The sequence below is a fragment of the Balaenoptera ricei genome, chromosome 2, assembly GCF_028023285.1.
Source record: "Balaenoptera ricei isolate mBalRic1 chromosome 2, mBalRic1.hap2, whole genome shotgun sequence".
In the NCBI taxonomy this organism is placed as follows: Eukaryota; Metazoa; Chordata; class Mammalia; order Artiodactyla; family Balaenopteridae; genus Balaenoptera; species Balaenoptera ricei.
In genome coordinates this window covers 65569407-65581668 of record NC_082640.1, presented here as the reverse complement: position 1 = coordinate 65581668, position 12262 = coordinate 65569407, and the positions used below count along the sequence as shown (strand labels likewise).

At 47.7% G+C, this 12262-nt stretch overlaps 1 protein-coding gene across 1 annotated transcript in view; it reads left to right on the top strand.

The window, feature by feature from the left end:
• The first annotated feature begins 318 nt into the window (after positions 1-318).
• Positions 319-12262, top strand: part of THSD4 (thrombospondin type 1 domain containing 4) — a 588874-nt gene continuing 576930 nt past the window's right edge. The window contains exon 1 of the mRNA XM_059912858.1: positions 319-568. The gene's annotated coding sequence lies outside the window, so the exon portion shown is untranslated. The remainder of the gene's footprint in view (positions 569-12262) is intronic.

Sequence of the window (12262 nt, the reverse complement as noted above, 5' to 3'; positions counted from 1 at the left end):
TCAAGGCCTTCCACCATCTGGCCCTAGTTTAATTACCTCCTGGTCTCACCCCTTTTTCCTCTTACTTGGCCAGCCCGGACCGCTCTTCCTTCCAATCTCGCCACCCTCCTCCCTCCTTTCCTCAGTCTAGACTGTCCTCCCCTCTACGGGATGATGTCTGTCCTCTCTCGCCCAGGGATCGGTGGCGCTCATCCTTGTTAAGGGGCCCCTCTGGGGAGTGAGGGTGGGTTGGGGGCCGGTGCTTCCCGAGGCGGCCGCCAGGGGGCGTCAGGAGCGGCTCCAGATGACAGCAGGAGGCCGCGAGTGGGGGAGGGAGGAGGGACCGAGGGAGCGCGGATCCCGGCTCTCGGGATCACAAACTCAGAGCCAGAGCTCTCCGCGCGCACCCGAGCCTCTGGCCGCCCGCGCAGCCCGACGCGGAACCCGGGCGCAGCGGGACCCCGTGCAGGACGGGCGCGGGGCGGCGGCGGCGGCCGTCCATGCGGCGCGCTCGGGGCTGCCCGGCGCCGGGAACCACGCGGGGGCGAGGCGAGGCGTCCACCGGCCGCTCCGGGACACGGACCGCCAGGTGAGCCGAGCTGCCCGCGCCGCGCGCCCCCTGCGCCCAGCCCGCGGGGTCCCGACCCGGCCCGGCCGCTGCCAGCCTCTCGGGGCCCCTCTGGACCGCCGGGCGGGCTGGCGCGGGTGGCGGGGCGCAGTGGGTGTGTCGGGGGCGCCGGGGGGCTGCGTCCGAACCAGGCTGGGGGAGCCAGCGCGCGCCTAGTTCGTGCCGACGGCTGCGCCTCCTTCTGTCTTCTTCTTTTCCTGGGGGACTTGCTCTGTCCCAGCGCCAGCACTCACCCCTCCACCCTCCTACTTGGAAACTCTAGGGACAGTCAACCTTGGCCGTCCTGGAGTCGGGGCCCCGAGCTCTCTTGGTTGCGGCAGATGGGGACCGGCGAGTGAACACCCAGCCCGCGCGACCCCACGCCGGCCTCGCCAACCTCCTGCCCGGGGCCGGAGAGAGGGTCGAGTCTCGGTCGGTGCGCGTCGAGACCCAGCCTGGGGCCTCGGCCACATCGTTTTCTAGAAAGCCTCACGTGTGTGTGTGTGTGGTGTGTGTGTGTGGTGTGTGTGTGTGGTGTGTGTGTGTGGTGTGTGTGTGTGTGTGTGTGTGTGTGTGTGTGTGTGTCTCAGCTAAACCGCTGCAACCTAGCGCCTCTGGGAGCCGGAGTGGATGGGCGGTTTCCGCCAACTCCGGACACTTCCTCAAGTGTAGCCCAAGTACCTGCAGTCCCTTGGCGCGCTTGTAGAATTAGCTTTTACAGAACTAGCCCACTCTGGACATTTAGCGATCTGGAAGTTAATATTTTTTTCTTTGAAATAACATCAGCCCTAAGTTGGGAAGAGGCTTTCAGGTCGTTCTCAGGCCCACTTAGCATCGGGAATTTGTGGGGTCTGGGGTCTCCTTAAGCAGTCCACAGCCAGCCGTGCTCCCCACCCCCCTGCCCGTGCCTCCACTACTGCCTGGCGAGTGTGCGTGCCTGCGCCTCTTCCTGTCTCCTCTGTGACCCCCACCACGCAGCCCTTTGTCCCTTGGCAGGCAGTAAGTGAATCTGAAGCCTTGGTCCTGGGTAGCCAAAGCGATCATGGGATGCCTGTTGGAATTTGGAAAAAGAGAAATAGAGACCTGAGAGAGGTCTACGGAATCATCTCCTCCAACTGTCCTTTCGCAGCTGAAGGCACCCAGATACAAAAGAGTCTAAAGATTTTTCAAAGATCACACAGCTCTTAAAACCTGTATAACCTGCATATGTCTTTTCCTTCACTGATAAAAGTAATGAAGTGGTTGGGCTTAATAGGATTTTATTGGGTCTCAAAATACAAAGAAGCAAACATTTTAAAAAGGTGATTTAAATACAGTGCTACTCAATTCCTATAGATTTTTGTTGGCACCATAGTTGAATTCCTTTAGAAAACAAAATCCTAGCCCTGAAATTAATGCAAGGAAGCAGACAGGAGTCCTGGGACTTTCCTATAAACCTCTGCAGGGCTGGAACAGGGATTTCCCAGAGGTCCCGGAAACAAGTTTGGGTGATCAGAATACTGGAGGCCCTAGTGAACAAGCAACTCAGGTGGCCTCTTGTGGGAAGGGCTGGCCAGATGAGCTTGTGTGGTCTCCTCCATGCCCAGCACCCAGCAGGGTGCCAGCTTGGTCTTATCTTCATTTCAGTCTCCCCTGCCATGAAGAAGTGGTTCCAGTTGGCTGTTAGGAAAAAATAAATAAAATACAGCCTAGAGTTTGGGCATAAGATCAGGATTGGATATTTTGACTTGGAGGGTTGTTGTTGACCTAGAAATGCTTATTGTGATTGTGATCAGTTATCCTAAAGAGAGTCTGGGTACTGATTGCCTATCCTTCTCCATCCCCCAACGTTTCTCTCCATGGTACCACCTTTCTCCCAGTTGGCTGGGAGTCTCTATGTTTGAGGGCACCAGACTCCGCATCCCAGCCCCCTCATTTATAGCTAATTCATTACCAAGTCCCATCCACGTTCTTCTGTGGATCCAGGAAATTATCTTCCTGTCTCCATTCCCTCTGCTCCCTCCTTAAACCATGTCCGCGTTACAGTAAGAGTCTCCTCGCTTGACTTCTGGCCACGAGTCCCTTTCTTCATTTTAATCCATCATCTTTCATGCTGACAGATTAATATTCCTAAAATTCTGATTGCACCACATCACTTCTTTCAAGAAATCACAATGGCTCCCCAGTATTCACTTCTATTTAAGTCTTCTCCAGCCAATATTTTTGGGGGTCTGCTGTGGGCCAGGGAGTGTTACTACATGCTGAGGCTTAAACCAAGAACAAGACAATATCCTTGCCCTTGATTTGTTGACAGGCTAGCAGATGATGTATAGCCACCTGGGAGAGAAAGAGATGTAAAGAAAGAACCACAAAACAAAGCAAAACATTGGGAGTGTGCAAAAACATCAAGGAGACACAGATGAGGGAGAAATATTTTCCTGCATGGGAAGAGCTAGGAATATTTCTGCTGGGCTTTGAAGCATGGGGAGGAGTTCAAGGAGATGGGAAAGGCTGGAAGGAGGGGAAGCATGGCAGGCAAAGGGAAGAGCCTGAGCAAAGACCTAGAGATGTGAAAGCGTTGGTATGGACATGGTGGCATCAAGGCCATTTTTTTTTTTTTTTTTTTTTTTTTAAAAAGCGATCTTTCTCAGTTTCTTCCCAAGAGTTACCACTTTTTTTTTTTTTTTTAATTAATAGCTACTTTATTTATTTATTTATTTATTTTTTTAGCTGTGTTGGGTCTTTGTTTCGTGCGAGGGCTTTCTCTAGTTGCATCAAGCGGGGGCCACTCTTCATCGCGGTGCGCGGGCCTCTCGCTATCGCGGCCCCTCCCGTTGCGGGGCACAGGCTCCAGACGCGCAGGCTCAGCAGTTGTGGCTCACGGGCCCAGTTGCTCCGCGGCATGTGGGATCTTCCCAGACCAGGGCTCGAACCCGTGTCCCGTGCATTAGCAGGCAGATTCTCAACCACTGCGCCACCAGGGAAGCCCAAGGCCATTCTTCATCTGGATGTTTCAAACTTGCCTTAATTTGAGTCTACTTTATTGATCCAAGAACAGCCCAACTCTTCCCTGCCTGAAATCCTTCACTCCACTTACCTGTTCTTTTTATCGTGGTCTTGTATGTCCCCTACCCCCAGCTCAGAAATGCAGATTTCCCCTCTGCTGGTCTAAATTTTGCCAGGAAGTGGATCCCAGCCCTTCTTGCACACGCCCATCCCTCTTCCACGAACCCATTTTATGTGTTCCCCTGCATTCTTTGCACGGTCTCTGTATTCAGCCTGGACGTGTCCTAGTGGGCAAGCCGCATCTCCCCAGCCACCCCAAAGTTTCTCCAGAGCAGCTCCTGGGTTTCTGTTCCTAGGGCCTCTCCCGGGCCGTGGGGCACAGTTCCGGCACAGTTCCAGCACCTTGCCAGCACCAGCGAACTTGAAAATGTGACTGGCTTTGACCTTCCATCCTACTTTTCCCTCCTTTCTCTTCTTCTCTCCACTTGTCCCACCTTTTATCTTTCTTTGTGTGTGTGTGCAGAATCGTGATATTTATTTACATATGTGCAGATCTAAAGGTTGCATGTGTGTTTATTGACTGGCTTCTCTTTGAAGGTAATGGTTTAGAAATGCTGTGCCAATTGCTAACGCAGGGCCCAGTCTGCCATTGGGAGGGGAGCTTCAGTGCGAGGCTCTGCCTTGAGGCCGCTTTGCTGACTCTTGCCCTCTTTCAGGATCCCCCCTCTTCACTCCCCTCTGCTTGACCTGTGCGCTGATGCTGGGCCACCCCTCATCTTGGGCCTGATTTGCCTTCTTTTCTTTCTCCAACCCATCAAAACTGACTTCTCCAGTTTCTGGAGCCTTGCTGGCCTGACAAATTCTTTCAGGTCATGTTTAATGAGCCCTGTGTGTGCTGGGCTTGATGCTTTCATCCTTCCAGCAACCTGTGACAGACACAGTATCATCTGCATTTTACGAGGAAGGAAACTCCGCTTACTTGCCTGAGGTCAACAACTCAGGTTTTGAATCTAAGTCTTAGAACCCAGCTTCCTAAGTCTGGTGCTCTTTCCACTATATCACTGTTTCCTGAAAGGGTTGTTTTCAGAACACCTGAATCAGAATTAGGATCTGGTGGGGGAAAAAAAAAAAACAGATTCCAGGGTGGAGGCAGGGCCTGGGAGAATGAGCATTTTAAAGACAGCTTCAGGTAATTCTGCTGCTCAGGTTTGAGGACCACTGCCCTAGGCTGCCTTTACAATGAGGTTCTAATGACAGGCGGTGAGTTAATGAGCCACTGGATCCCAGGTAGCACGGTCCTTTTTAACAGAGGCCTTGACCTTGACTCTTAAGGAATGAGCCATGGAGCAGAGCCCCCTTTTGGTCAAAGGGGTCTTCAGTTCAGTCCTGAAGGCATGCTCCCCACCTCTCCCCATCAGGCTCACTGTGAGTGTATTTCTGGGCCTGAGCATGTGCTGAGGGAGAGGGACCAGGGTGGATTGGTTTGGAGACCCAAGTTGCCTGAGGTGACAGTGGCCTGGGACTCCCCAGACAGGGCTGAGCATGTGGGCGTGGTGAGTCCCACCTCCTTCCCCGGAGTGGGGTCTGGTCACTGACACATCTCCTTCATTCTACAGGCCTTTATTTTGCACCCTCCCACCTCTAGGCTTGCTTTCCCCATCTGTAACAAAGGATGGCCACATCCTGGGGAGCTGGTGTAGGGACTGGTGCACAGGCACACGGGGCATTAAGCAAAGGCCCGGCACCTAGTGGGTGCCCGGTGTCAGTTTGCATCCCATTTAACTGCTCTGTACCCAGTCAGCGCTTGGCAGGCAGTTGGTGCTCAATAGATGAGCTCTAGAAAAAGTACGTCATCTCAGGCCCCCTCAGGTCCAGGGGGTTTGTGTCTGAAGGGCTGAATATTGCAACCTTATATTCAAACCCAGGAGACGAACACCTCCAGCTGTGCAGTAATAATAGTGATGACGATGATGATGATGATGAAGAAGAAGTATCCATTCAACATCCTCTTCCCTCTTCATTTCCTTCCTCCAATTTCCCTTTAGTTTCCTCTAAGAAGGACCTAAGAAACAGGTAGGCAGCAGTTTGCTTTTATTGATGGTTACCTGTCCCGGGAGAGTGGTCTCTTTCTGCTTATCTCTTTTTCTTTTTCTCTAATCCTTTCCCTGAACATACTGTGCATGCTGTCTTCTCCCATGAGCCTTACTCAAGGGGATCACCGAGCAGTACCCCGGCAGCGTTCTCCCTTAACCCCTCTCCTCTCGGGCGTGGTCCGGAGAGCCTGCTTACACTACACTTGTCCCAGAAGGGTGGCATCAGGCAGCCCACGACCTGGGCTGGGCAACCCTCCCAGACAGCTGGCCGTCTGCCCTAGGGCTGGCCAGCAGCAAGGACGCAAATAATGAGTGATTAATGGGCGCCCCATCTAATCTCCTGCCAGGGGAAATGAAGGGCCAGCCGTGGGCTGGGGCTCGTCATGACCTGCTCCAGGTGGGCTTGGAATGCACCCAGCTCAGGATGGGGATTAAGGCTTGAAAGATGAGAGGAAATGAGATGTTAACCCTTTAGGTTGTGGCCCTCTGAGCCCCAGCAGGGAAATCGCAAGGGAATTATCTGTAGGCATCTGATGAAAGGGGAGCCTGGCCTTTGATTTACGGCAGGGATGCAGCCACATGACTCTGAGGGGAGAGCAGCAGGGTGAGACAAGTGACGTCTTTGACTTGACCATTTTTCTTGGAGGCTCAGGTTAATTTCTTATGCAAATGGATACGAGGACTGCAGGCAGGCGGCTCTACCTGCTTCCTTCTTGGAAACCTTCCGATCATATCAGCACGTCACAGATTTGTAGTTGCCAAACAGACTTTTCCTTCTGTAGCACAGTGCCTCTGATCCCTTGTCATTTCGAGGAGGACGGAGAAGGGAGTCTGCCACTGGCTGGACACCGTCTTCGGCAGTGGGTCCACCTCCTTCCCCGGGTCAGGCAGCTGAGGGTGGGAGCCCTCCCGAGCCGGCTGCCTGAGTTCAGGCCTTGACTCAGCCATGCTGGGGGGCCCTGAACAGTTCCTTAACCTCTTGTGCTGTAAGTCTTCCCATCTGTAAAATGGGCATAATAATACATACATACATACATACTGTGGGTGAGAGTCATGAGAACGTAAAAAGCTTAAAACAGCCTCAGGCACGTGGATGTGCCATGTGAAGGTTAGCCATCACTTTTTTCTCGCCTCTCTGGGAAGGATGTAAGCAGCTTCTCTTCCACACCTCTCACATTTGCTTAGGGTGATTGATCTCAATTGTTTGACCTCTAACCCTCACATGCCTTGAATTCTGGTCCCTCTCGCCCCTCCCTTTGCTACTGGCTCCCTGGCCTTCAGCTGCCCTTTTGATTCCACTCCTCGCCCCCCGCCCCTGCCTCCATGCTTGGCGGCCAGAGCTGCTGGACTGGGAAGTGACACCTGCCTGGTCCTGTGGTGGCATGGCCCTTCCACGCCAGTGCTGCCCGCAGCCAGCCTCGCTGTGACCTGACAGCCCGGAGAAAAGTGGCTGAGAGTAGGCAGGGCAGCTGCCTTGAAAGCAAAATTAGGAGCCGTGGAGACAGTCTGACCTGGGTGCAAATCACGGCTCTGCCCCTTCTTCTGGTTTCTTTGAGCTCTGGTTGCTTCATCCTTGATTGATGCTAAGAATAGCAACACTTATCTAATGGTCGAGAGGGTCCCACCCGACAGTGGACATGAGGCTCTTTGAGACTGTCGGTGGAGGCGGAGAGTTTATTGCTGGTTATAAGGTGAGCCTTGGGAGTGGAGCTGTGTGTCTGCAAGTTTTGAAGTCTCGTTACAGGGTATGCACCGACATCCTAGCTTCTAGCTCTGTTTAGTGTCTTTTCCAGAACAGACGAGTACTCAGGTCCTGCTTGACTTTAGTGATGCTTTAGTCAAGGCCCAGGGTTTCATTCTTTTTTTTTTTTTTTTGATTAATTTTTATTGGAGTATAGTTGATTTACGATGTTGTGTTAGTTTCTGCTGTACAGCAATGTGAATCAGTTATACATATACCTATATCCACTCTTGTTTAGATTTTTTTTCCCATATAGGTCATTACAGAGTATTGAGTAGAGTTTCTTGTGCTATACAGTAGGTTCTTATTAGTCCAGGGTTTCATTCTGCTTGAAGTTCAAAGGATCTTCTGGCCAGCTAAGGGAGAGGGAACTGCTGTTTATGGAGCTCTGTGTCGGGTGCTGGGATTTACCTGCATGAACTTATTTAATCCTCTCAACAATCCATGTAAGCTAGACAATATTCTCCTTGTTGTACAGCCTAGAAAACTGAGGCTCAGAGAGGTTAAGGAAATTACATGGGCTCACACAGCAAGTGGATGTCAGAGTGATATTTGAATTCCAAGTCATCTGCCTCCAAACTATGTGCTCTGGGGGAACTACTGGGCCACTTAGTGCCTCATTATAATTATAACCCGCTGAGAAGTCTAATTGTAACCACTTAAAAGTCTAATTGTAACCCACTTGAAAATTTTAAAAATTGAGATTCCCCATTTTAAAGTACACAGCTCAGTGGTTTTTACTTTATTCACAAAGTTGCGCCACCATCACCATGATCTAATTCCAGAATATTTTCAGCACCCCTAAAAGAAATTCTGCACCCATTAGAAGTCATTCCCCACTCCTTCCTCTCCCAGCCCGTGGAAACCATGACTCTACCTTCTGTCTCTATGGATTCTGGACATTTTATATAAATGGAATCATATAATACATGGTCTTTTGTGACTGACTTCTTTCACTAAGAATAACGTTTCCAGGGTTTGTCCATGTTGAAGCATGTATCAGTGCTTCATTCCTTTTTATTGCTGTGTAACCCACTTAAACGAAAAAGTAAGGCTGACTCTTTTGCTTAGAGAAGGGGTGGAGTTACAATCGCAAAACAGATGTAGCACAAAGGGGGGCTCATTTTTTACTGTGGGCAGGTGTGAAAGAACCGTGAATATGGGGGCAGGTGGAGTGAGTACGGCTGCCTGAGTGTGTGGAGGCGGAGGTGGGAGGGAGGTTGGCTGGGTTCCCACGTCTGGGAGTAGCGGGGATGCCCAGCTTCTCTCCTCCAGGCACTCATGCTGCCCTTGGCTTGTGCCACTGGCAAAGCCTATTGAGATGTGCCCTGGAGAGGCCATGTGGGTGCCATGGACCCCTGCCTGGGAGAGGCGGGCTGGAGGGTTTTGGAGCTGTCTTTGCCACAGTCTGCCTAGTTTCGGTACAGTATAGACAGTTTAGCCCCTGCACAGTCTGCTGCATCGCTTTTAACTCCACGTGGACCCCAGTGTCAAAAGCTGTTTGCTGATAACGGCACTGCTGATTTGCTTTTTAAGTTTCTAGATATAACACTTTATTTTTTTCTGATTACAAAGGTGAGATATATTTATTGCAGAAAACTTAGAAAATACAGAAAACACAAAGAAGAAAAATAAAAATCAACCATAATTTCCCAACCAGTGATGACCATTATTTTGAATGTGTATCTTCCTGGTGTCTTTCTCTCTCTCTCTCACCCTGCCCACGCACACTTTTATAAAATTGGTATTATGTTAAACATATTGTTTTGTTCACTACTTTTTTCACTTAATAATTCATCATAAACATTTTCCTTCTGTACCAAACATTCGATATTCTTCCAAGACATGATTTTTTAAATGGCTGCAGTGTATTTTTTAAAAATATTACTGTTTGATTTATGATAAAAACCCTCCAGAAAGTAGGCATAGAGGGAACTTACCTCAACATAACAATGGCCATATATGACAAACCCACAGCAAACATCATTCTCAGTGGTGAAAAACTGAAACCATTTCCACTAAGATCAGGAACAAGACAAGGTTGCCCACTCTCACCGCTATTATTCAACATAGTTTTGGAAGTTTTAGCCAGAGCAATCAGAGAAGAAAAAGAAATAAAAGGGATCCAAATTGGAAAAGAAGAAATAAAGCTATCACTGTTTGCAGATGACATGATACTATACATAGAGAATCCTAAAGATGCTACCAGAAAACTACTAGAGCTAATCAATGAATTTGGTAAAGTAGCAGGATACAAAAGTAATGCACAGAAATCTCTTGCATTCCGATACACTAATGATGAAAAATCTGAAAGAGAAATTAAGGAAACACTCCCATTTACCATTGCAACAAAAAGAATAAAATACCTAGGAATAAACCTACCTAAGGAGACGAAAGACCTGTATGCAGAAAATTATAAGACACTGATGAAAGAGATTAAAGATGATACAAACAGATGGAGAGATATACCATGTTCTTGGATTGGAAGAATCAACATTGTGAAAATGACTCTACTACCCAAAGCAATCTACAGATTCAATGCAATCCCTATCAAACTACCACTGGCATTTTTCACAGAACTAGAACAAGAAATTGCACAATTTGTATGGAAACACAAAAGACCCTGAATAGCCAAAGCAATCTTGAGAAAGAAAAACGGAGCTGGAGGAATCAAGCTTCTGGTCTTCACACTATACTACAAAGCTACGGTAATCAAGACAGTATGGTACTGGCACAAAAACAGAAATATAGATCAATGGAACAGGATAGAAAGCCCAGAGATAAACCCACATACATATGGTCACCTTGTTTCTGATAAAGGAGGCAAGAATATACAATGGAGAAAAGACAGCGTCTTCAAAGAGTGGTGCTGGGAAAACTGGACAGCTACATGTAAAAGAATGAAATTAGAGCACTCCCTAACACCATACACAAAAATAAACTCAACGTGGATTAAGGACCTAAATCTAAGGCCAGACACTGTAAAACTCTTAGAGGAAACCATAGGCAGAACACTCTATGACATAAATCACAGCAAGATCCTTTTTGACCCAGCTCCTAGAGAAATGGAAATAAAAACAAAAATAAACAAATGGGACCTAATGAAACTTAAAAGCTTTTGCACAGCAAAGGAAACCATAAACAAGATGAAAAGACAACCCTCAGAATGGTAGGAAATATTTGCAAATGAAGCAACTGACAAAGGACTAATCTGCAAAATTTATGAGCAGCTCATGCAGCTCAATATCAATAAAACAAATAACTCAATCCAAAAATGGGCAGAAGACCTAAATAGACATTCCTCCAAAGAAGATATACAGATTGCCAACAACACATGAAAGGATGCTCAACATCCCTAATCATTAGAGAAATGCAAATCAAAACTACAATGAGATATCACCTCACACCGTTCAGACTGACCATCCTCAAAAAGTCTACAAGCAATAAATGCTGGAGAGGGTGTGGAGAAAAGGAAACCCTCTTGCAGTGTTGGTGGGAATGTAAATTGATACAGCCGCTATGGAGAACAGTATGGAGGTTCCTTAAAAAACTAAAAATAGAACTATCATACGACCCAGCAATCCCACTACCGGGCATATACCCTGAGAAAACCATAATTCAAAAAGAGTCATGTATCACAATGTTCATTGCAACTCTATTTACAATAGCCAGGACATGGAAGCAACCTAAGTGTCCATCGACAGATGAATGGATAAAGAAGATGTGGCACATATATACATATATATGTGGAATATAATATGTGGCACATATATATGGAATATTACTCAGCCATAAAAAGAAATGAAATTGAGTTATTTGTAGTGAGGTGGATGGACCTAGAGTCTGTCATACAGAGTGAAGTAAGTCAGAAAGAGAAAAACAAATACCGTATGCTAACACATATATATGGAATCTAAAGAAAAAAAAAAGGTTCTGAAGAACCTAGGGGCAGGACAGGAATAAAGACGCAGACGTAGAGAATGGACTTGAGGACACAGGGAGGGGAAGGGTAAGCTGGGACGAAGTGAGAGAGCGGCATGGACATATATACACTACCAAATGTAAAATAGATAGCTAGTGGGAAGCATCCGCATAGCACAGGGAGATCAGCTCAGGTGCTTTGTGACCACCTAGAGGGGTGGGATAGGGCGGGTGGGAGGGAGACGCAAGAGGGAGGAGATATGGGGATATATGTATATGTATAGCTGAATCACTTTGTTATACAGCAGAAACTAACACACCATTGTAAAGCAATTATACTCCAATAAAGATGTTAAAAAAATATTAATGTTTGCTTAAACAGTCCCCTATTTTGGACGTGATTTTTTTTTCAGTTTTTCAATATTATAAATAAAACTGCTTCTTTTGTGCATTTTTTGTACATCTATTAATGCATAGCGCTCCTTCTGGGGCAAAAGATATAAATACTCTTAAGGTATTTGATACATATTATCAAATTGGCCTTCCAGAAAACTATATAATTCCACAACTGTGCTATATTTTAAGTCGAGTTTTACTGTACATGTTACTTTGCTGAAGTACCCCTCCGTTCCCCTCTCCCTCCCTTCTCCCCTCCCTTCTCTGTACCCCCTGGCTCACCCCACATATCTGCATAGTACACTAATTGCTCATATTATTTTCTCCTTGGTATTTGCCTATATTTTAATTTAAGCGTGTCTTTTTCACATTGTATGATTTTTATGTTAACATTTCTCTTGACATAGTCGGGGTTCCCATTTTTAAGCTTAGTGACCATTTCCATCATTTTGCCCCATCACGGTTTCCTTAGCCATTCCCCATCCTCTGTTAGAGATCTATGTGGTTTCTAGTTTCTTCCTCATCAAAAAATTATTACTA